General features: G+C 39.7%; 5 non-coding genes across 5 annotated transcripts; all 5 read left to right on the forward strand.

Moving 5' to 3' along the window:
• The first annotated feature begins 3,170 nt into the window (after nucleotides 1-3,170).
• Nucleotides 3,171-3,243, forward strand: Trnar-ucg (transfer RNA arginine (anticodon UCG)). The gene has a single exon. It is a non-coding gene; the product is annotated as a tRNA-Arg (tRNA).
• Nucleotides 3,244-5,314: 2,071 nt separating this feature from the next.
• Trnam-cau (transfer RNA methionine (anticodon CAU)) lies at nucleotides 5,315-5,386 on the forward strand. The gene has a single exon. It is a non-coding gene; the product is annotated as a tRNA-Met (tRNA).
• A 282-nt stretch (nucleotides 5,387-5,668) lies between these two features.
• Trnan-guu (transfer RNA asparagine (anticodon GUU)) lies at nucleotides 5,669-5,742 on the forward strand. The gene has a single exon. It is a non-coding gene; the product is annotated as a tRNA-Asn (tRNA).
• Nucleotides 5,743-6,641: 899 nt separating this feature from the next.
• Trnad-guc (transfer RNA aspartic acid (anticodon GUC)) lies at nucleotides 6,642-6,713 on the forward strand. The gene has a single exon. It is a non-coding gene; the product is annotated as a tRNA-Asp (tRNA).
• Nucleotides 6,714-17,882: 11,169 nt separating this feature from the next.
• Nucleotides 17,883-17,955, forward strand: Trnar-ucg (transfer RNA arginine (anticodon UCG)). Its single transcript has one exon. It is a non-coding gene; the product is annotated as a tRNA-Arg (tRNA).
• The last annotated feature ends 6,092 nt before the right edge of the window (nucleotides 17,956-24,047 follow it).

Below are 24,047 nucleotides of genomic sequence, written 5' to 3' on the forward strand. Positions count from 1 at the left end.
GCATCTTATAATATCTTCAGGAATTCACCCCAAGAATTCCTCCAGGAATTCCACCAATTATTCCTCAAGAAATTTCTCCGAGAATTCATCCAGGAATTGCACCAAAAACCGTACAGAACCTTTCCCAAGAATTTAACAAGGGTCCCTCTATGACTTCTCTCAAGAATTTCTTCAGGAATTTGTCCACAAATACCTCCAAGGATTTTTTCATGAAATTCCTTCAAGAATTCATTCAAAAAATCTACCACCAATTTCTTCATGAATACCCCTAGATTCTTCAGGAAACCTTCAGATATTCTTCAAGAAAATACTCCTGAGACAGCTAAAGGCATTCCTCCGAGAAACTGCTCTGAGACTTCTCCAGAAATTTCTCCAAAAATTCCTCCAGGAATTTTTTCAAAAATTTCTTCAATTATTCCATTAGTATTTCAATTGCTAGGAATTTCTTCAAGAATCCGTCCAGGAATTCCTCCAGAAATTCTTTCAGGAATTCGGACAATAACTCTGTTAAGAATTTCTCTAAAACCTGCTCCAACGCTTCTGTTAAAAATTTCGTCAAGAATCCCTTCAGGAATTGCGGCAGGGATTCCTTCATAAATTACTCTAGGAATACCTCTAGAGATTTTTTAATCAATACCTTCAGGAATTCTTCCAGGAAATCCTTATGAAATTCCTCCAGAAATGCCTACAGGAAATTCCCCATGGAAATCATCCAAGAACTCCTCCAGGAATTCCACCAACAATCCAGAATTCCTGCCAGAATTTCCTTCCACGAATTACTTCAGGAATACCTTCAAGACTTCTTTCAAGAATTCCACCAAGATTTTCTCTAGGATTTTTTTCAGGAATTCCTTGAAATTTTTTTCTGGAATTCCTCCAAGAATTCCTACCAGGAGTTTGTTCAAGAATTTCTTGAAGAAATTTCTGTATGAAATCCTGCAGGAATTCCTGGAGTACTTTCTAGAAGAATTCATGTGGTGTGAAGGAATTTTCAAAGTACATCCTGGGGAAATTCTTAGAGGAATTCCTGAAGGATTTACTTGAGGAAGTCCTGAAGGAACTCCTGCAGGAATTTTCGAAGTTATTTTTTTTGTAATTTTTATTTCCTGGAGTAATTCCAGGAGAAATTCCTGGAATATTCCTTGTAGGAATACCTGGAGTACTTCCTGGAATTAATCTTGGAGGAAATCCTCGAGGAATTCCTGGAGAAAACTTTGGAGTGTTTTCTGGAGAAATTCCCGGAATTGTAGGAATTCCTGGAGTATTTCCCGGATAAATTCCTAGAGGAATTCCTGTAGTAATTCCAGAAGGAATTCGTAGAGTAATTCTTGGAGGAATTCCTGAAGGAACTACTGGAGTACTTGTTGGACCAATTTCTGGAATATATCCTGGAGGTATTCCTGGACGGAATCTTGGAGAAATTCTTAGCAGAAGTTTTAGAGGAATATCTGGAGAAAGAGTCTCGGAGTCTGGAGAAGTCTCGGAGTAGTTCCTGGAAAATTACCTGAAAGAATTCTCGGAGGAATCCCTGGGGTTGAAAAAAATCCATGGATATATTCCTGTCGAAATACCTGAAGGGATTGTTGGCAGTAGCCTTACAGGGACCCCTGGTAAAATTCTTGGGGAAGCCCGGAAGGATTTTAAGAGAAATTCCTGGAGGAATTCTTGAAATAATTCTAGGCAGATGTCTTGAAGGAATTCCTGGATGAATTCTTGGAGTTATTCTTTTGGGAATTCTTAGAGGACTTCCTGGTGGAGTTCCAAGAAGAATTTATTAAGGAAAACCTGAAAGAGTTCCTGGAGGAATTCCTGGAGTAATTCCCGAAGGAGTTTCTTGAGGAATTACGGGAGGATTTTTTGGCGTAATTCCTTAACAGTTTCGGAGGTATTTCTGAGGAAATCCCTGAAGGAATTCTCGGACGAATTCTTAAAGCTATCTCAGGAGTTTTTCATTGAGGAATTACTTAAGGTTTCCTGAAGGAGCCTAGGGGTGTTCATGGAAGAATTTGTGGAGAAATCCCTGGAAGAATTCTACGAAGAATTAAAAGTCTTCTTAGTAAACCTTTTTTACCACGCTGCAGCTTTTTGTTTTTCAATATTATTCAATATGTAAATCCAACTCACCTGATTAAATCCTTCAATGCGAAACGTCGATGAACCGAACATCCGATTTGGCAGGATCGCCAATGTGATATCCTGGTATTTCTTCCATATTAATGCTTTAACAATAACTCCCATCAGATAGCTGTTCTTAACTCTTTATTGGCCAATTGCATTCTAACTCTCAAACCCCCAAACTTGTGTTAGCTACCACACGTTGGATTCGATTATTATATATTTTTCTATTAATATTTATACATCGAATTAGACTTTCAAAGAGCATAAAATTCACTAGTACTAGCCATGATAATGTTTGACACTTATCACCTTATCAGTTCATTTTGATAGCGCACGAAAAAGACGGATAATATATTCTACTTTTATCGATATCGTTGCCGTTCTCTTCATGCTCATGTTACATCTGTCAAAATGACCTGAGAATTGTCAGTCATTTTGAGGTTAGTTTGGTTGGTGTACGGTAGTACGGAGATCGCTAGAAATTTCTTGGCCTATCTCGATGCGTGGAAAATTCAGGCAAGGAACCGCTCAAGAAATAATGAGGCGTCACTTTATTCCGCATCCTAGTACGGAGCTGAAACGAAAATCAAATGAGGCTTGCTGTATTAAATTTCTTGACCATTCCGGTCACGGAAAAATAATGCACTAACCGAAAATTACTTGAGCTATTCCGTTTGAAGTGCATACCTCGCATAATAAAGAACTTCGAAACCGATAGCAATCAATTGTCAAGCAACAAACAAACAATTCTTTATTACACCAACGAACCTAACCTCAAAATGACCGACAATTCTCAGGTCATTTTGACAGATATAACATGAGCATGAAAAGGACGACAACAAGATCGATAAAGTAGAACATATTAGCCGTCGTTTTCGTGCATTAGTGTGGTCTGTCAAAATGATCTGTGAATTGTCAAACATTTTCATGGCTAGCTTTGTTGGTGTAATGAAGAATTGTTAAACAACGCTTTAAGCTGAAGTTTTGCACAGTTGAAGTAGGACCAAAATATGTAACAGTGGATTACAATTTTCACCCATCCTAACAAGCACGGCCGTGTGGCCTAATGGAGAAGGCGTCGGACTTCGGATCCGAAGATTGCAGGTTCGAGTCCTGTCACGGTCGAAGGGTTCTTTTATTAATGGGGAGTGGTTCATGCACATACACGAGTAATCTTCTTCATTCTTCATTAACAACACCTATTCTTCATCACACCTTTATCAACCTAGCCTTGAAAATGTTTGACAGTTCTTAGGTCACTATTTCATTACACCAACAAAGCTAGCCATGAAAATGTTTGACCAATTCTCAGGTTATCTTGACAGTGTGGTCTGTGTCATGCTCGAAAAAGGCGGATCATATTTTTTTTCTACTAGATCGATAACATCTTTTTGCCGTCCTTTCCATGCTCGTGTTACATCTGTCAAAAAGACCTGAAAATTGTTAGTCATTTTGAGGTTAGGTTCGTTGGTGGAATAAAAACTTGGCAGATCACACACAATACCAAGATACAGACAAAACATATCTTCTTCTTTACCAACCTTGTTGGACATCAACGTATTTCACAATTCTCAGGTCACTTGACAGATCACACAGAAACAGAAAATGTCTTCTACATCACTGACCTTGTTGCCGTCCTCGTTTTGCTCATGTTACGTCTGTCAAGTGACCTGAGAATTGTCAGACATTCTGGAGGTTAGGTTTAGTAAATCTTTATTTCACCACGACACATAAGGGAGCGTTAATAAATTACGTCACGCAAAAATTGCCCATTTTCAACCCCCCCTCCCCCCTATGTCACACTTTTTGTATGAGACCTCTGAAATTTTTGTATGGGTTGTCACACTTTGCGGAACCCCCCCTCCCCCCTAAAAGCGTGACGTAATTTATGGACGTTCCCTAACATAAGAAATATTTGACAGTTCTCTGGTCACATGACAAACGTAACATGAGCAAAAAGAGGACGTCAACAAGGACGGCAAAGTAGACGATGTACTAAATATGTCAACTGACCTGAAAACCGTAAAACATTAGTCGAGTGATGTAAATCTTCATTTTTCATTCAAATGTATTTGTGTATGACTTCGTTATCACACCAACGAACCTAACCTTAAAATGATTGACAACTCTCTGGGCATTTTAGCAGATGTTACATGAGCATGAACAGGACGGCCACAATATTGATAAAGTAGAATATATGATCCGTCTTTTTCGTGCATGTGTGTGGTCTGTCAAGACCTGAGAAGTGTTAAACATTTTCACGGCTAGCTTTGCTGGTGTAATGAAGAATTGCAGATTTCACCCCAAATTGGACTATCACACAATTTTTGGTACGCCTAAAAAATATGATAAACGATCACACTTATCTTGGATCGTCTCGACGTCTTCGGTGCACTCACTCCTTGATTTACATGTAATATATTATAAGTGCACCGAAGACAACAAGGTGTGTGCGCACAAATTGTGTCAGTCCAATTAAGGGTGCAGTCAGCAAAATAAATATTGTGATAATTTGTTAATAATATACGAATTTGATCTTGGTAATGGCAAGCAGAATTATACATCGAACCAAATTTATATTACGACGACCATTCACCCAAACGCCGTTGAAACACCACCTTATCCATTTTACCCACACTCATCCCACTGATTTAATTATTTTTTTTTCACTGCTGCAAAAAATCAAAGCAAAAGTAATAAGAATTGCCTATTCATATAAGAATTTTCCTCTATCAACATACAAAAATAGATTTCTGCGATTGAACTATAAACCTTGAAAGAATTTTATTTTGCATGCATACATTTAGGCGCACATACGTATTAATGTCTTATTGGAAGTTTTCCTAAACGCGTTAAACATCGCATGCAATTTTGTATACAATAACACCTAACCTCGAAACCGTAGTGATCAAAGCTGGAAGTAATTACGCATCAATATGGATGCACTCAATCATAGATTTTTGTTTATCATACCGCATTTAATCTACCTACTAATTTCAATCTGTCGTAGTTGCTCGATCAAATTGATCGTAATTATTTCAAATGCGCATTGCAGAACTATTTATTGAATTTTACAGTTGCCATTGGTTGATTGGTTGGATGTGGTAATTAATTTACGACCGACATCATTATCACCTTCCCTTATCTGTGAGGGTCAAGGTGATAAAAGCACACCAACTCACCCTCTATATATAGCAGCAGAGTGGCGCAGTGGAAGCGTGCTGGGCCCATAACCCAGAGGTCCGTAGATCGAAACTACGCTCTGCTATGTGAAGTTTTTTGTTGCACACTATTCTGATGCATTTTAAGACACGAACCTTGACACACCGCGGATGAATTAAAAATTGAGTTTATTTTTTGCGTTGATGCAGTTTCTGTTTAGTCACATCACTTGTATCGACTGGTAACATCCAACATTTGCAAACTAAGGCTGTTTTCGTTTGGGATCAGATGTGACATTCCACAGATCTAACATTAAGATTGCGAATGCAAAACTGACGATGACGTCAGTTAGTTTGAAAAAGGTGTATATTTCCTGCAAATATCATCTGCCTTCGTGGCGCAATCGGTTAGCGCGTTCGGCTGTTAACCGAAAGGTTGGTGGTTCGAGTCCACCCGGGGGCGGTATCTTTTTTTGAGGGTTGTCATGGAAAACTTCTTCAATGTGAATCCGATGCGCCTCCCGATCACAAATAAAATCAGCACCTATCATCATCAAGGCTTCACAAAAAGACGCATGAGGTTGATCATAATCAATGATGATGGTCGTCACAGCTGGAGGGGAATAATTATGATTAATTTCATCGATTATAATGCCTTTGTACCAGTGATGTTTTCTTCGTTTGTGATACTCAAAGGTCAATCAACAAACCATCCACTTCAGTGATGAAAATAAATTGAATTACTAGGAACACCTATTGGAAAACTGACAGTACGATGAGAAGCACTTAGAACAATCGTGTTTCAGGCAAGGGACAATCATAATTCTAATAAGAAATCTACTGATTTGCTGTGGAATTAAATAGACTAGTGAACCTTGAACCAATCATTATAATCCCCAATAAAATTTCTCAATACATATAACATATAACATATGCTTTTGTAAAGTGGCATAGATATATTAGTTACATATATCACAACATCATCGTACGAATACGGAAAATGTTATACTGAATCATGAAAGCAAGAGTGACTTAGTCTATTGCCCCATTTGCTCTAGGCGACTATACAGTTTGCGTGCATTTATATTGGCGTGCATTTAGCGTAATGTAAACACTGTTTAGCTGATAATAAAATTAGCCTGACAAATTCAGAAGTTTTTGAATTTGCATTGATATTGTCCAGTAGATTTGGCAGCTCAATTATTCGCGGCAAAGCAAACGATTCCAGCATAGGTACCTACAATAAATTATCTGACAGAATACTGTCATGCACAAGGTCATGGCGTGCATTTACTTTCAATCAAATATGTAAATGGGCCATAAGGGTTATTGAATGTAATTTTTCAACACGTAATCATCTCATCCTCGATAGTATAGTGGTCAGTATCCCCGCCTGTCACGCGGGAGACCGGGGTTCAATTCCCCGTCGGGGAGGTTGTAATTTTTTATATCAACTTGTAACATCCAACACAATGCATTGCAGTTCCAATTTGTGATAACAATAAAATAAACATACTTACTCACCAAAACCCATGTGAAGTAGCACTGCCGTCACCATGGGAACAGTGGAATCTGGCTTTCTCCTCTTCTAACCTTTGTCGCACACGCAGTGAGTCATCAATAGAACACACGTCGCTTCCTCTCTCACAAAATTATGAATATGAGGCCACACGCTTTGATTTTGAAACCACTTATAAATATCACTAATGGCGAACGTATCATCCAAAAACGTGAAAAAAATGAAGCTAAGCATAATCACTTTACAACGGAAAAAGTACCAGACGACGTAGCGCCATCAAACAGTTCGTTTCGCGGGAAAACACGGAATTAACACTCTCTACGAGTTTCGGCACCCCCGTAACTTTACTAAAACTACCAGCAGCAGCATTGAAACACACACAAGCCACGGAAACCCCTCCGGGTGGCGTAGCGCTATCAGCCTTTTCACGACTCGTCTGGAAGAATTTCAACCAACTGAGCGGTACTGATCTTGTAAACAAATCTTCATATTTCTTTCCAAAACCAATTTTCTCTACTTTCTCACTATCAAAATTCATACGGAATAAACACTCTTTCACACGCGGAAGAACTATCCGGATGGCGTTACTAGCACTGGCCTGGATAAACTGTCGGCGAAATCGCCAAAACGCGAAATGTCACGAGCGGTTCAAAAAACATGTCTGCACGTGGCTTACTGCGCTCCGCGGTCCGAGACTGTCATCCCTTGGGCGCCGTCCTCAAATTACGTAACGCTCTAGGAGGATGAGGGGAGCATGGCCGATCGGTACGGTTCACACAAATGTTTTAGAATTTTCATACAAAAAAGCGCTACGGAGGAGTGAGGGGGGTCAAAAAAAGTTAATTTTTGTGGATCATGAGTAAAGATTTTCGGTCCACCGTATTCCACATTGCAATATTTGTATAGGATAACTGAGACGTTTTATTTTAAGAATCAGTTGATGGACATTGTTATCACATTGTAAAAGACAGCTAATCGTATTGCCCAGAAGCATTTCATAGAAACGACATCATTCCTAAATTTAACTAAAAATCACTTCTCCTGGAAACGAAATCACTTCAGTCCTTTCAAGTTACCCAGCTCTCGACATCCGCAGGCACTCGACTGAGCCGCCTCATCCTTCCCAGGAGCGCAGAGGTGTCGTATAAAAATCACCCTACTTCCTCGATTAGTAGGAACAACTTAATTGGAATTAATTATGATGGCAATCAATTTTAATTAGTCCACCGAGAGGGTAGTGCTTCAACGTCCTTTGCATTCATTTTTAGCCAAACCCTCCCACGCGACTGTGGCGCGTGGGGGGACTGCTCGTGCATTCTTTAGCCTTGTGGTGGTGCTCCTCGGAGCGTCACGGATAGTTTACAAGCTCTGCTGAATCCGGGGGCTGACACAATGTTGATCTGGCCGTCGGTGAAAACTACAATCTACATTTCACTGGCTTTTGCTACCGACCAACCAACGTCGAAAGTAGCTTCATTTCTCTCCTCCTGAAAAAGACGGTTGGCTCGTGCTAATAAGACAAAGATTATCCTCCCTCAGGGGATGAAGGGAAGCAATCATTATCAGGAGTAGGATTAATTCGGGTGATGAAGGTTTGCGATCATTGATTTCGAGGGCTACGTCTGATATTTATCGTGGATAAAAATAGAGATTTGAAGAAGGTCGATCTTTGCGCAGATTTCTTCTACGGATTCGTTCAGAAATCTTTCAAAAAAATTAAATATTAGATAAATTTTTCCAGAAATGTCTTTGCGGTGGTTCCTCCACGAATCCCTCCAATAATTTTTGAAAAATTGTCAGATATTTCTTTACTAATAAGTAGAGATTCCTAGAAAATTTCACTAGCTCCAGAACTTCCAAGTGCTTATCCATAAATTATTAAAAGAATTCTTAAAAGGAGTCGTTCAGAAATTTCCTTCTTAACTGAATACGAAAATTGAACAACACAAAGGGACAGGTCATAATTTTCGAATTGTTGCTGTAATTTCAAAATTTGTTACTGTTGTGCTATTGCTGATAAATGGATCAATACTACAACAATAACTAAACTTTTACTTCAACAAAACATGTTATTTAAATGTAGTTTAGTTAATGTATATCAATATCTTGATTATAACAAAATGAGATTGTTCAACAAAATTTGTTATGGAAAAACTATGCCTTGATAATTCAATTATAACAAAACAAGATATAAAAACAGGTTATGTGGTTTCGTAGTTATTAACTTGCTATTCTCCTCTGCTCGGGCGGGAATTCCTGCAGGGATTTCTCGATGAATTCCTCTGGGGATTCCTTCGGGATTTTCTCCACAAACTCCTTTTGAGATTCCTTCTGGATTTTTTGCAAGAATTCCTTCTGCGACTCCATCAGTACTTCCTCCTGGGATTCCTTCACGAATTCTTTCTGTGATTCCTCCGTTTCTGCAGGGATTCCTCTAAGGATTCCTCTGGGACTTTCTCCAGGGAGTCCTCCAGGAATTCCTCTAGGGATTCTTCCAGAAAATCCTCTAGAGATTCCAGATTGCAGGCACTCCTCTCGGAATTCCCCCATGGAATCCCCCTGGAATTGCTCCAGTGATTGTTCAGGGAATTCCTCCAGGAATTTCTCGGGGAATTCTTCCAAGAATTCTTTCAGGCATTCCACCAGGCATTCTTCCAGGAATTCCTTAAGATTTTCCTCTAGGGATTCCTCCAGGTATTTCTCTAGGGATTCATCCTGGGGTTCCTCCAGGAAATCCTCAAGGACTTTCCAGCATTAATAATTCCAGGCATTTCTGTATTAATTTGTCCAGGATTTCATCCAGGATTTTCTCCAAGGACTGCTCCAGAAATTCTTTAAAGAGTTCATCCACGGATTACCCCAGGAATTGATCCAGGAATTCCTCTAGAAATTTCTTCTTGGAATCCTCTACCCACTCCAGCAGGATTTCTTCTAGGAATTCCTCCAAGAATTCATCTAGCAATTATCCCAGATAATTCGGTCGAAATTCTTCCAAGAATTGATCCATTAATTCCTGCAGATATTTTTCCCTCCAGGCAAGCCCGTGCACAAGGGGGGGGGGGGGGTTTTGGGTGTTAAACCCTCCCCATTACCGACGCTTAATACACTAGGCGCCCCTCCGCCTTTTGCCAAAATCGGGGAAAACCCCTCCCTTGGCGCCACTTCTGTGCACGGGCCTGCCTCCAGGGATGCTTCAGAAATTCCTTTGGGATTTTTTCTAAGGATTTCTCCCAAAATTACTTTATGGATTCCTCCAGGTAATCCTCCATGAATTCCTTCAGGCATTCTTCTAGGGATTCCTCCAGGAATTCCTTCAGGTATTCCTTCAGGAATGTCTCCCGAGATTCCGTCAGGCATTTCTTCAGGGATGTCTCCAGGAATTCCTTCACGGATTTCTCTAGAGATTCCTTCAGGAATTCCTGCAGGGATTCTTCCAGGAATTCCTCCAGGGATTCATTCAGGAATTCCTTTGGGGATTTCTCCAGAAATTTCTCAAGGGATTGCTTCAGGAATTCCTTGAGAAATTGCTCTGAGAACACCTTCAGGTATAGCTCCAGAAATTTCTCTTGTGATTCGTTCAGAAATCTTTCTTGCGATATATTCAAAAACATATTCAGGGGTTCCTTCAGAAATTTAAGAAATCCTTCCATAATCTTTTCCAAGGATGTACACTAGATTTTCTTCAGGGATGCCTCCAGAAATACCTGCAGATTGCTTTTTAATTACTTCAAGGATTTCTAGAGAAATTTTTCCAGCGACTTGTATTCGAATTCTTTAAGATCATTTTACATGGATGCATCCAGGAGCCAGGAAGTTCTTCAAGATCAGCCAGGAATTCTTTTGCAATTTTCACCAAGATATCCCTTATTAGTTTTTGCACGGATTTGTTCAGGGATCGATCCATGAATTCCTTAAAGAATACTCCCTACAGCTCCATCAAAGGAATATCTTTAGAAATTCGTTCTTCGATTATTTTAAGCATTAATATATCCGGAGATTCTAGTTTTTCTCGAAGAAATCCCTCGAGAAGCTATCCATGGATTTCTTCAGAAATTGATCCAGAGATTCCTCTAGGAGTTTCTTCCAGGTATGTTTTAAGGATTCTTTTAGAAATTTCCCCAAGAATGTCTCGAGAGTTTCCTCCCACGTATTGTCTTAGAACTCATCCAAATATTACCAGTTATTTCCTTCCAGAACTTCTGTAGGGATTTCTTCAGAAATTTCTCTTGGAATTCCTCCTAGAAGTTGCCTGTTTTTATGAATTCTTCGGGAATCCCTCCAACAATTTTTTCAGGAGTTTACTCAGGGATTCCATAAGGAATTCCTACAATAACAATTCCTCCAGGGATTCTTTCAGAGATTTCTCCAGGGGATCAGGATTTTACCCCGGAATTTCTCCATGAAGCTCCAGAACTCCTCCCGAAATTTCTTTTTCAATTCGTTCAGCAATTCCGTCAGGTGGTTTCAAGGATTTTTCCAAGAATTCCATTATTCTGGAAATATCTCCAGGAAATTATTGAAGAATTTATCCAGTAATTCCCTTAAGGAATTCAGTGCTAGTTTCAAGGCTTTTACGAGAATATCTTCAAGATTTTTGTAAGATTTTTTCGGAAATTCGATAATTGTGATTTCTATAGGATTATGCTCTGATATAAGTTTATGCAGTTCATTAGTATGACTGACTTTAGGGAAATCTAAGCAAGGGTGTACTCTTAATAATAAGTTTTGTACTTAGAGGAATACATATCCAGGACATTTCGTGGTTGCCTTCGGCTAACGTCAAGTCAAGTACAAGACAGTTTACCTTCTGCTTTGCTCTGCATCGGATGCAGCAGTAGCTTGCTCCCGGTCGATTGTCGTATTGTACTCAAGCTGTAGACTTTTGTTTGGATCGGCTTTGGGAGAAGTTTCCCCCCGGTTTAGGACTGGACCACTTACACACTGGTATTCGGGTATTGTACGTGGATATAGCAAACGAGATTCCTGCGTCTCTAGAAATCTATGGCTGGAAGGTGAGGATATTCCATGAAGGACTCATAGTGGAAGAAGCCATTCTTTTAGATACAGAGACCGCAAAGGAAATAGAAAAAAATGAGCGGCTACGGAAAGAAGAAGAAGAAGCAGAGAAAACCAGGCAACAGCAGGAACAAATTCTGACGGGTATATCTAAAATTGCCAACGCGTTCCAGACGGCAATGGACAGACAGGAGGTGAATGAACGAAGGTTTAAATTTGCCGCAACGCCGTCAACATCAACGGAAATGGTGCGTCCGAAGAAGACAGCGAGAAAAAGTTAAATAGTTCTTAGTTCCTCTTTTTTTGTAAATTTATAAATTTGCACAATAGCGATAATCGGCTCCGTAAAGTGCTAGACATGTATGAGCCTGTTAAATAAATTAATTGAAAAAAAAAAGTACAAGACACTGAAGACGACCTTACAGTTGAGGTTGAATTACATATCTGTCAAAGGATGCAAATTCTTAGTGGAATTCAAAGGAACAGTACTTAACACGAAGGATGGTTAGTTTTGGACACCTTTGAAAAATGTATACAGCTCTACGATCTCTCAGGCCTAGGTGTCACGGGAATCTGGGTGTTGTTAGTGGTCAACGTTCAGGCACATCATTGTTAGGCGTCTTCAAAACAGTTGTCTGCCCGAATTATCATGGTTTCCTCGTCGTCTTGATGGCATTTGGTTGAATTACTAGATTCTTCGGTTGATAATCTGAAATATAAAATAATATTAACATCCTACGTCAAATAAGCTACATACATATTAGTGATATGATCGCCACAGATACATATTTTTATCATACGATAAATTTGCCTGAATCCTGCTGAAATAAAATGTTAATTAGCAGTACATCGAAACAAAATATACGACAAAACACGAAAAAGTGAATCAAGCTTTGATCTTGGAATATTTATAAATACGGTGAATATCAAGATCAAAATCTGATTTGGTAGATCTTACACCGCAACGCATCATTCTAAGGTGATCTACCCACGTTACGGGTTACATTTCGAGAAGTAATTGTTGTCCAAAAAGATATCTGGGTCGAAATTCCTGAAGCATTTCTGAAGTAATCTCTGGACGAATTCCAGAAGGTAACTCCTCGAGATACTTCTGGAGGAATTCCCTGGAAGAGTTTCCAGGGAAATCTCTAAAGGGATTTCCAAAGGACATCGTTGAGAAAGTTATGAAGGAACCCATGTAGAAAATTCTGAAGAAAACATTGAAGCAGTTTCTGGTGGAATCCTGAGAGAATCTCTAGAGAAACTCTTGGAAGATCACCGGAAAAAGAAACTTCTAAAAGAATTCCTGAAAAAAGATTTCAACTAAGGCCGATGCAAATGATTAATTTGTTTAATGTCACCGCTGTTTCAGAGGTTATTCTAAAAAAAGCTTCAGGAATTCCTTCCACTATTCCTTCAGAAATTCTTACAGTTACTTGTACAAGGGTGCATCGAATAATTCCTCCAGGAATTTTCCCAACGCTTTCTTTAGTGGTTTCGGTATGCATTTCTCCAAAGATTCATTCAAAAATTCCTCAAGAGATTTCACCAGACGTTCGGAAATTTCTTCTGGGATATCATTATTTATTTTTCCAAAAAATCATCCAAGAATTCCGCAAAAAAATTGCTCCAAAAATTCCATCTCAAATCTATTTCTGCAAGAATTTTTTCCAGAATTTTTTTTTAGAAATTGCTACCACAGATTATTCAAAAATTTTATCCAGAAACTTCTTATAAATTTTTAACAAATCATTTTTTAGGAGTTCATCCATCGATACGTAAGTCTTGTAAACTAACAATACTTTTTTAAACTTCAAGAAAAAAGATACTTCCTTTCCATTAACTTCCAAAGTTTCATCCATAATGCATCCAGAAATTACTGTAGACATTATTTAGATTTTTCTAGGAATTTCTACAGAAATTCTTGCAGGAATTCGTTTAGGAATATCTCCAAAGATTTCCTAAAAAATCCTTATGGGATGGCCGCCGGTGCTCCTCCTTGGGATTCTTCAGGAATTACTCCAAGTATTCCTTCACGAATTCCTCCGGGAATACCTGCAGGAATTACTCCAGGAATATCTTCAGGAGTTTCCTCATAAGGTTTCTTTTCCAGGGGTTCCTTTAGAAACTGCCCCAAGGATTCCTCCAGGAGTTCCTCCACAAACTCTTTTTGGGATTCCTTCAGGTTTTTTTTCCCAAAAATTCATAAGTTAGTTCCTGCAGGGGCTCCTCGAGGAATTTCTGTAGAGATTCCTCCGGGACTTTCTCCAGGGAGTCCTGCAGAAATTTATATAGGGATTCTTCCAAGAAATCCTCTAAGGATTCCAAATTGCAGGAACTCCTCCAGGAATTCCTCCAGAGATTCCTTCAAGTTTTTTTTTATATTTCTCCAGAAATTCCCCCATGGATTCCTCCTGAAATTGCTCCAGTGATTGTTCAGGGATTTTTTTCAGGATTTTTTCTGGAGTGTCCTCCAGGAATTCGTCCAAGAATTCCTCAAAGAATTCTTCCAGGCATTCCTCCAGGAATTCCTAAAGATTTTCCTCTAGGGTATTTCTCTAGGCATACCGCCAGCATTGGCGAATCTAGCTTTTTTTTCTTGCTCACTCTCCTAAACAAACACGAGAAAGAGAAGGATGGAAAGGGGTGCCGCGGCACCCCTTTGCATCCCGCTCTTTCTTGTGTTTATCAAGGAGGATGAGTGAGAAAAAAGAAAAAGCTAGATTTGCCAATGACCGCCAGGGGTTCCTTCAGGGATACCAGCCGGGATTCCTCCAGAAATTTCTCTAGAGATTTCTCTAGGGATTCCTCCTGGGGTTCCTCCAGGAAATCCTCAAGGTAGTCCTACAAATATTCCCCCAGGAATTTCTGCAGATACTCCTGCATTAATTCTTCCAGGTATTCCTGCAGGATTTCATCCAAGAATTCCTCCAGGGACTGCTGCAGAAATTCCTTGAAAAAATTCATCCATGGATGACACCAGGAATTCCTCCAGGCATTGATCCAAAAATTTCTATACAAATCTCTGCATGAAATCCTCTACCTACTTCAGCAAGATTTCCTGCAGGCAGGGATGGGAACACTCACTTGCAAAGAGTTACACTCACTTGGTATTTTCTTAGCTCAGAAGCGTGCTATCAAGAAACGATATATGGACGACTTTTGCATTGTGGTTTTGTCTAAAAGTTTGCCAAATAGAGTAGGGGCCACACACGCATACCAAAGTTGTGACAGAGCTGTGAAAGCGACTCTCCACGAGGCGAGTGTAATTTACATTCACCTCGTGGAGAGTTGCCTTGGCAGCTCCCTCATGACTTTGGTATGTGACTTTGCAAGTTAATGTAACTCTTTGAAAGTGAGTGTTCCCATCCTTGCTTGCAGGAATTCCTCCAGGGATTGTTCCAGGAATTCATCCAAGAGTTCATCTAGGATTTACCCCAAGAATTCCTTAGAAGTTGATCCAGGAATTCCTCCAGGAAGTCCTTCAGGCAATTCTTCAGGAGTTCCTTAAAGGATTCCTTTAGGAACGCCTCCAGGGATTCCTTCAAGCATTCCTCCAGAGATGACTCCAGGAGTTCCTCCAGATTCCTCTAGAGATTCCTTCAGGAATTCCTGCAGGGATTTTTCCAGGAATGCCTCCAGGGATTCATTCAGCAATTGATCCAGGATTTTTTCCAGGAATTACTCGAGGGATTTTTCCGGGAATATCTTCAGGTGTGTAGATCCAGGAAATCCTCCTCTGATTCCTTCAGAAACTCTTCTTGCAAAATCTTCAAAAATTTATTCAGGGGTTTCTTCAGAAATTTAAAAAATCTTTTCATAATCCTTTCCAGGAATACACTCAAGAATGTCTCCAGGAATAACTACACAGTTTTTTTTTAATTACTTTAAGGAATTCTGCGGGAATTCTGCCAGCATTTTGAATTGGGATTCTTTAAGCACATTTTACAGGGATGCATCCAGGAGCCAGCAAATAATCCAAGAAGTAAGCCAAGAATTCTTTCACAATACCAGCCATGGATTTGTTCAGGGATTTATCCATCTATCCAAACTATCCAGCTTCTTCTAAGCAATTCCTTCAGATATTCGTCCATCGATTATTTTAGGAATTATTCCTGAGATTTTAGTTTTTCTTTAAGAAATCCTTCAGGAACTTCTCCAGGGATTCCACTAGGAGTTTTTCCAGAGATGTTTTAGTGTATTACTTCATGAAGTCTTCTGAAGATTCTTTTAGAAGTTTGTCAGGCGAATATGTCAGAAATCCCCCCAAGAATGTCTCAAGGATTTCCCTAAACGATTGTTATAGGATTTGTCCTAGGACTCCTTCAGAAATACCACCAGAAGTTTCCTTCTGAAGTTTGTGTAGGTATTTCCCCAGAAATTTCTCTTAGAATTCTCTCCAGCAGTTTATTCAGAAGTTTACTCAGGGATTCCATAAGGAATTCTTAAAATTCTTTTTATCAGACATTTCTCCAGGGGATCTTTCAGGATTTTACCCAGGGAAGATTTTCAAAATTCTTTATGGGGGTTTCCCTAGAATTGCTCTAGGAAATGGACCGGGAATCCCTCCAGAAATTTCTTTTTGAATACATTCCTGCGATTTGTTAAAGATTTTCCAAGAATTCTACTATTTGTGATTTCTCCGCAAATACCTCCAGGAAATTCTTGAAGAATTTTTCCAGGGCTTTCCTTCAGAAATTCCTACAGAGATACCTCGAAGGCATCCTCCAATAATATTTTCAAGCCATTTACAAGAATACCTTCAAGAATTCTTCGTAAAACTTTTCCGGGAATTCGACAATTTCTATTTCCATAGGAATATGCTCTGATATGAGTTTATGTAGTGAAATTGAGTGAAATTGAAACATGAAATTTTGTCTAATTTTTCGATCTCCGGTGCTTGGGCTGGTTATTGATTGAGTCTATATCTTTTTGCTTACATCTGATGAGCAGTTGGCAAAGGTAAGTTGGAATATGTGTAATTATTGGATATTTTCCGTTTCCTATGACGGGAATTAACGCATATGACGAAGAAGATTTCAACCCTAATTTCAAGGAATTCCACCCTCACCGTTCTGGGAATTGCACCATTTCTCCATCAAACGCCAACAACCGTCATGCCGATATCTCAGGAATAAATCCGCTCATGGCGAAGCGCAAACGATTCCCATAAATTTCCATTACAAAATGCTTAACAAACTGAATAAAGTTTTATGTCTTTCTTATCGAAGCTGCTGCGAATAACCATAAGATTTAATTTTTATTCGAGCAGCGCGCAAGCACCAATCCGCAACACATCCATGGGCTTGTATATCCCAGCAATGATTCACCCTCGTTGTATCAACCATTATTTTTTTCCTTTTCCCTTCTGCATGTCCTAGTTGGGTTGGGATTTACCCCCGGAACCATCTATTCAACGGCCTCCGTTTAGGCCTCCTTAGCGTGTCGTCATCTCAAAGTTAGTCGCGGAAAGCCGCAAAGTGGAACGCGTCAAAACCAATTTCCCACAGTCACCCCCTCGAATGGGTGTTTTCTTTCAGAGGCCTCCACACGGCCCCACCACTCACCAGAAGAAAAAATCTCGTCGAAATAAATTTTACATCGTGTTATAAACATGCTAATGACGAAGAATGTTGTTGAAGTAATCTTAATGATTCGGGCCGACGACGGTCGTCGTCGTCATCGTCGTCGTCGTGCTGTGGTGGTGATCCAAGAAAATACTCTTCAAGGGACTCGTTCGCTCGCATCGCATCACGCCGAGCAGACTACAAGCACAGAGGCCTATTATCGTTTCCATTATCACCCTCTCTAATGCGGAGGGATTGAGTCATAGCGCGGCACAACGGTAGATTGTTAGCCCGTTGAGCTCGTCTGCTCGAGCTTTACGCATGCGATGGATTTTAAATGAGGGGGCTCGCTGGAATGGAATGGAGGACGAGGTTCTGAGCATCCACCATGCGCGAATGTGTAGTCGGTCGGGTTGTTGTAATTCTTGCTAGCTGTGCTAGGAAGAGGCGATATGGAATTTGGGACTGGCGGAGATGAGTACTCAATAGAAGAATATGCACGGCCGTGTGGCCTAATGGAGAAGGCGTCGGACTTCGGATCCGAAGATTGCAGGTTCGAGTCCTGTCACGGTCGCACTGAATTTTTTTTTTTGCCATATTCTTTATTACATCGCGAAACCTTGAACTTTGAAAATTGAATTCTCAGGTCATTTTTTTTTACTTCCTATACAAGGCTGGCCATTTGATATCGATTTATATTCTCACTTCATACATCTCAGTCTCCCTGACGTATGCTTCGATAGAGCTTCAATTTTTATTATAACTTGCTGCATCTTTTATTTTAGTTGAGGAGAAATGTTTGAATATATGTTTCTCCTTGTTTGTCATAGATTTTACATTTTTTTCAAATTTCTGGTTTCTCCTCCTCTTCTTCTTCTTCTTCTTCTTCTTCTTCTTCTTCTTCTTCTTCTTCTTCTTCTTTTTCTTCTTTTTCTTCTTTTTCTTCTTTTTCTTCTTTATGGCTCTACGTCCACACTGGGACTTGGCCTGCCTCACTTCAACTTAGTGTTCTTTGAGCACTTCCACAGTTATTAATTGAAGGGCTTTCTTTGCCTGCCATTGCATGAATTTGTATATTGTGAGGCAAGTACAATGATACTCTATGTCCAGGGAATCGAATCTCGTTTCTTATGTTTGCAATTAATGTTTTATGGTGATATTGTTATTAACTATGTGTTTCAAATGAGATTTGGAAGCACATGGAGGCGCATGGTCATTATTACCTATGCTATCCATCTAGCGGTGATGGCGCCTTTCTTGTGCAACTAAACTCAAGTGACATGTTGATGAATGTCGCCCTTTCATACGTTTAACAAAAATCCATTTCATGGCACCATAAATCATATCGGTTATGTATCTGGATTTTGATGCTTGTGCCTGAAACTCTTGAAAAAAAAACGTTATCTTGAATTTTGAGCCACCACCATCTTAGAAATTCTGGTATTCATTTTTGAGCTCCGGTCATCTTCTCCATACCAAATATTCCCCGTACTGAATGATTTTAGAGACTAAAACTCCATGAGCAGCCGCCATCTTGAATTTTGAGTCATCTTATTGGATTTTAGACCGCCATATTCAATATTCTGGTCACCATTTATGAACTCCGGACATCTTCCCCATACCAAATATACCTATATTGCATGATTTCAGGGCCTAAAGGGTGTCCACGATGAAATTAGCACACAGAAAGTATTGTATAACTTTTGATTGCGTTCGCCAAAATAGCTAATTTCTTGACCATGAATAGTATATTATGTGTAGCTAATACCATGAAATTTTCATTAAAATCGGTAGAGTATTGGCGGCGATATCGTTGAAAGAAGGGAATTGCCACTTAAGAATCTTGTGCAAACAAACATTTTCGGAAAATATCACTTTTTTGCCGTTTCAACTCTGGCGCCAAAAATACTGGACCAGTCTTCAAGTAAACACGCACCGTGTTGCGCTTGGGTACAAAATATATGTGTGCAAGTTCAGCTCGAACTTGCACACGAGTTTGTCGTCATGTTTCAATCAAACTTGTGCACCGCGAACCTATGCTGTACACGAGTGCGTGTACCCATGTTTAAACATTCAGCTTGTACACGGCGTGCACATTGTGTACAGATCGATTTGTGCTCGGCTTTGCGTGGTGGAAGATTTAGACCCGATGCGTCGCAGCGGTCCTGGATGCGATGACGCGGTGCGGTTGCGGTGCGGTAGCGTTGCGTTATCGTGTGCATCCTCCCATTTGATTGTGTGTGACTCGACGCACTTGCGTGCACTTACTTTTTGATATTTTCATATTAAGTTGAAGTTGTAGGGGCGAAATTTTTCGGTAGATCAGCGGCCGTAGACTTTGTGGTGTTGGGGGGGGGGGGGGGGTCTGTTGTCTAACTAAAGTCTACGCTCCATACAAATTTTAAAGTTTTTGTATGGACGAAAGTCTACGAGGGAGAGGGGGGGGGGTTCTGAAATGGTCAACATGGTTAATGAACAGCCCCTCACGGGCTTATAGATTAGAAGCTTTTGGGCTCGGAAGTTTATCGTTAGCACCTAACCTTTATATTGCTTATGGGTATCCCAGGATCCTGATAACATAGAATGTTTATGTCTTTGGCAAAGTTGTTTGACATTCCAAAACGTTTTGGAAGGGTTGTTCGATTCGGCAGTCATCCATAAACCACGTGATCTTTAAGGTGGAGGGGGAGGGGCTGTGGTGGAGGTTAGGCCAACAAACACGGCACATAAAAACTTTTTTTTTTGTATGAACATAGGACCACGCAGGGGGGAGGGTAGAAAAATTCCCACGTGGATTATGGACAGCCCCCTGCCACTAGGCAGCGCAAGTAAATGGTGAACCTTTTTTTCACTTGGTTCAATTGATCCTGAGAAATTTAATGATCGGTTTATAAAAGAGCCACATTACTAGAAACGCTCTAACTTTTTGTAGACTTAACCAATTATATCCAAATTTGTACAAAATCAAGCTAACTAGTTGGGGGCCGTTCATAAACTACGTAAATTTTTTTGGTAGAAGTGAGGGGGAGTGTTCTGAGATGACCAAATTTTGATCCACTTGGTTTTTGAACAGCCCCTTGAGGAACCAAAAGTCAAAATTTGTTGGGGCACTTCATAAAAAAATACACCTTCATGAAGATTTCTTTGATAATTCATAAAATTTGCAAGCTTTAACAAATTTGCCACTAGCGGCGCCTAGTGGCAGAATCGAAAATCATTCGGTTTACCCTCACAGAGCCCATACGTTACCAAAGAACTTTGTCGATGACACCGTTGTTCTACGTAATCAGGATACTGAGATACATGAAATGTAAAATGTGTTGGTTCTCTAGCGCCGCCTAACGGCGGAATTTCAATCTTGACAAACTTCCATTAGTAAGTCCGTGACGAGATGAACAACTTTGCTAAAAGCACCAACTTTCCAAATAATCATGATCTTGAGATGTACATGATAAAACCATAGACTAATTTCAAGACCTCGATGTACCAAAGAAAACGATCAAATTTTCGGTGACCAGTCCGGTACCCAATAAATATTCATAACCGTGTATTTTTTTTCCGTGTAAATTGCCTTTTGTGTAAATTTTATTCAGCGTGTTACACTGATCTGACAGCTCTGACAGTAAGGGACTAAACATAAATTACGTAAAGTGAGTACCGAGGATTGTTCACAATCTGCGAACTTGACTGCGGAAAAAATTGCGACCATGACGCCGCTGATAATACTATCTCCAGTGTCATCTGTTCATCTTTAATACAACAGAAATCACAGATAAACAGATGAGACACTGCAGTGTCTGCAGTGAATCCTGATTACTTAAAGAGTTGGTGTCTTCGGCAAAGTTGCTTGGCTGGTTAAGGACAGACTTGTTAGAATCCCAAAAAGGCCGCCACAATGGCCGACTTTGCCACCTGCTCACGATTTCAAGCGCACAAATCACTTCGTAAACAAAATCAGCGCATCTGATCTTCTTATTTTAAGCTTATTACGAGTGAGCAAGAACAGAATAATAAAATACACTGTTGTTTGAAGCTTGTTTCTTGAGATTTGTGCGTCTGAAGTTCTGATGCACTGTTGAAGCGGGATTTCAAGACGTTTGTTCTTAAGGGCTTACAAATGATGAACCATTTGATTCGAAAATCTACCGATAGGCGGCGCTAGAGAGGCAACAAATTTTACATTCCATATATCTCAGGATCCTGATGACTTAGAACGATGGTGTCTTCGGCAAAGTTGTTTGGTAAAGTATGATCTCTCTGCTAATCAGCCGATTGATTCTTGATTCTGCCACTGGGTTGCGTTAGCTGCAAAATTTTCAAAGGCATGTACATTTTAAAAATTACACAGCGCAACATTTTTTTGTCTCAAGAGCAAACTTATGTGTCTCTGACAGATTTTGGGCCGCTGAATCCGAATCCGGGCTCGGATTTGCTCCAGCACGTCAGAATTTTGAGCTATACCCCAATTTATAGGGCAAATTTGCGATTTTGGGCTTTTTTGGCTGCCAGCCATTAAGCATGGAAATATTTTTTTAGCAATCAAAAGGTAAATTGCTCAATTAACATCTAAATTAACGACTCATGCAAAATATTTTGTTTTATCAAATCGAATTTGATAGTTTTAAGTGATTTATGATAGGTACGATATTTCCCATACAAGTCACCCTCCAAAAGTTGAATGCAAGTTTACTAACCAACATAAAATGCTTAAATTTATCAAATTTGGTTTGGTAAAACAAAATATTTTGCATGAATCGTTAATTTAGAGGTTAATTGACCATTTTACCTTTTGATTGCTTAAAAAATATATTTCCATGCTTAATGGCTGGCAGTCAAATAAGCCCAAAATCACATATTATGGCCTAATCATTGGGGTATAGCTCAAAATTCTGACGTGCTGGAGCAAATCTGAGCCCGGATTCAGATTCAGCGGCCCAAAATCTGTCAGAGACACATAAGTTTGCTCTTGAGACAGACCAAGAGTTAATTTTTGTTACGCTGTGTTATTAAAGAAAAAGTTCATCAAGGTGTAACTTATTATAAATTGGATCAAAAATTGGATCTAGTTCCTTAACTAGTTAGGAAAAAATAGTAAACATTTGGGCTTGAATGGTTGAGTTTACATGAAGCTACAGCGGTTCTAGTAGGATGGTTCTTATTTGACTTCCGTTCATAAAATTGGTCCTATCTGATAATTAAGTGAGTAGAATGAGCCATTTTACGAGACGTTTCGGATCAGCTGATCGCTCATTTTATGAATGAAAATTTGACAGAAGGTCGCGTTCAAGTCCGTGAGTGTGAATATCAATATCAACACTGTTGTCGTTTCGTAAAATAGACTATGAGGTGAAATTTTTAACATTTAGGGTAGCGAACCACTTGGGCAGCGGCCGGTATTTTGGGCACTCTTCGTTATAACTCAGTCAATTCCAAACTAATTGACTTGAATTTTTGTACACGGCTAGATACTATACGTATCTCATCGCGTTCCAAAAATTGTGTCAATTGGTTCGAAATTGGCTTATAACTCAGCAACAGTGCCCAAAATAGGACCCCTGCCGAGATGGTTCCACTTCCCTAGCATTGCAATTTGAAATCTAACATAATAAAGTCTGTAACTTACAGACGTTACAGCGGCGTTTTCTGGGATTATGAAGGGTCTTGGATGAGTTTTTAATGGCATTTCAGGAAGTTTCAGAGGATTTTCAGACGCGTTACCGGGGCGTTTTCAGGGGTTTAGAAGGGTCTCAGGTGCGTTACAGGTGATCCGAAGGGGTTTTGGGAGGCGTTTCAGGAAGATTCTAAAAATTTTCAACGGATTTCGAAGGCGTTAAAGAAGCGTTTCGGAAATTTTAGAGGTTCTCTTGTGCGTTATAAGGGGTCCGAGGCGGCTTCAGGAATTTCTGGAGCCATTTCAGGAAGTTTCAAGTGCTCATACAGATGATGGAACATTTTAATTAAAACTTTACTGCTAGACGGCACTTAACTTGTATATCTTTGGATCCTGATAACCTAGAAAGTTGCTGTCTTCGTCAAATTAATCAATTTTCGCTGGTTTGTCACTAAGAAAATTATATTTTACAAAACATTTTTTTCTCAGTTCATCCTAAAAGCTTTATTTTTTTAACTATGAATATTAGGTATGTATATTTTCGTATGAGTGCATCAAAAATTGTTCATATCGATGCGCTTTCAACGTGTTGTACAAAATACAACAGCGCGATCACTCAAAAGTTATTGTCTATCCGGTTGGAATCAAGACCGACATTCAATCTAAAATTGCCATTTCCTTGGTTCATAAGTGTTGCAACTGTTTCGCATATAGTGCGCTGTGTTGCTGACAACAACGGGAAGGATGCGCACTACGTTTGACATGATTAAAAAACGTCGCGAGTTGGGTCGCGTCGCGACTTGATTGTGCGAAGTCCGGTTTGGTGGCGGCCCGACAATAAATCGTCCAGCATTTCTGATGACGGCGATGATTTTCCAGTAACAACTTCACTGCCGGTGGATGCATAATTGTCCCATGTGCAAAAACAGACAATCGAGAAAATTCCGTACAAAGTTCAAAAAAGTAAAATGCCTCAACTATGAAGCATAAGTGCTGAATCGTGTTATAACATCGACCAATTTTGAATTTAAGCACTAATTTTTGTTTAAGAGCGA

Source organism: Aedes albopictus, chromosome 2, assembly GCF_035046485.1.
Source record: "Aedes albopictus strain Foshan chromosome 2, AalbF5, whole genome shotgun sequence".
Classification (NCBI taxonomy): Eukaryota; Metazoa; Arthropoda; class Insecta; order Diptera; family Culicidae; genus Aedes; species Aedes albopictus.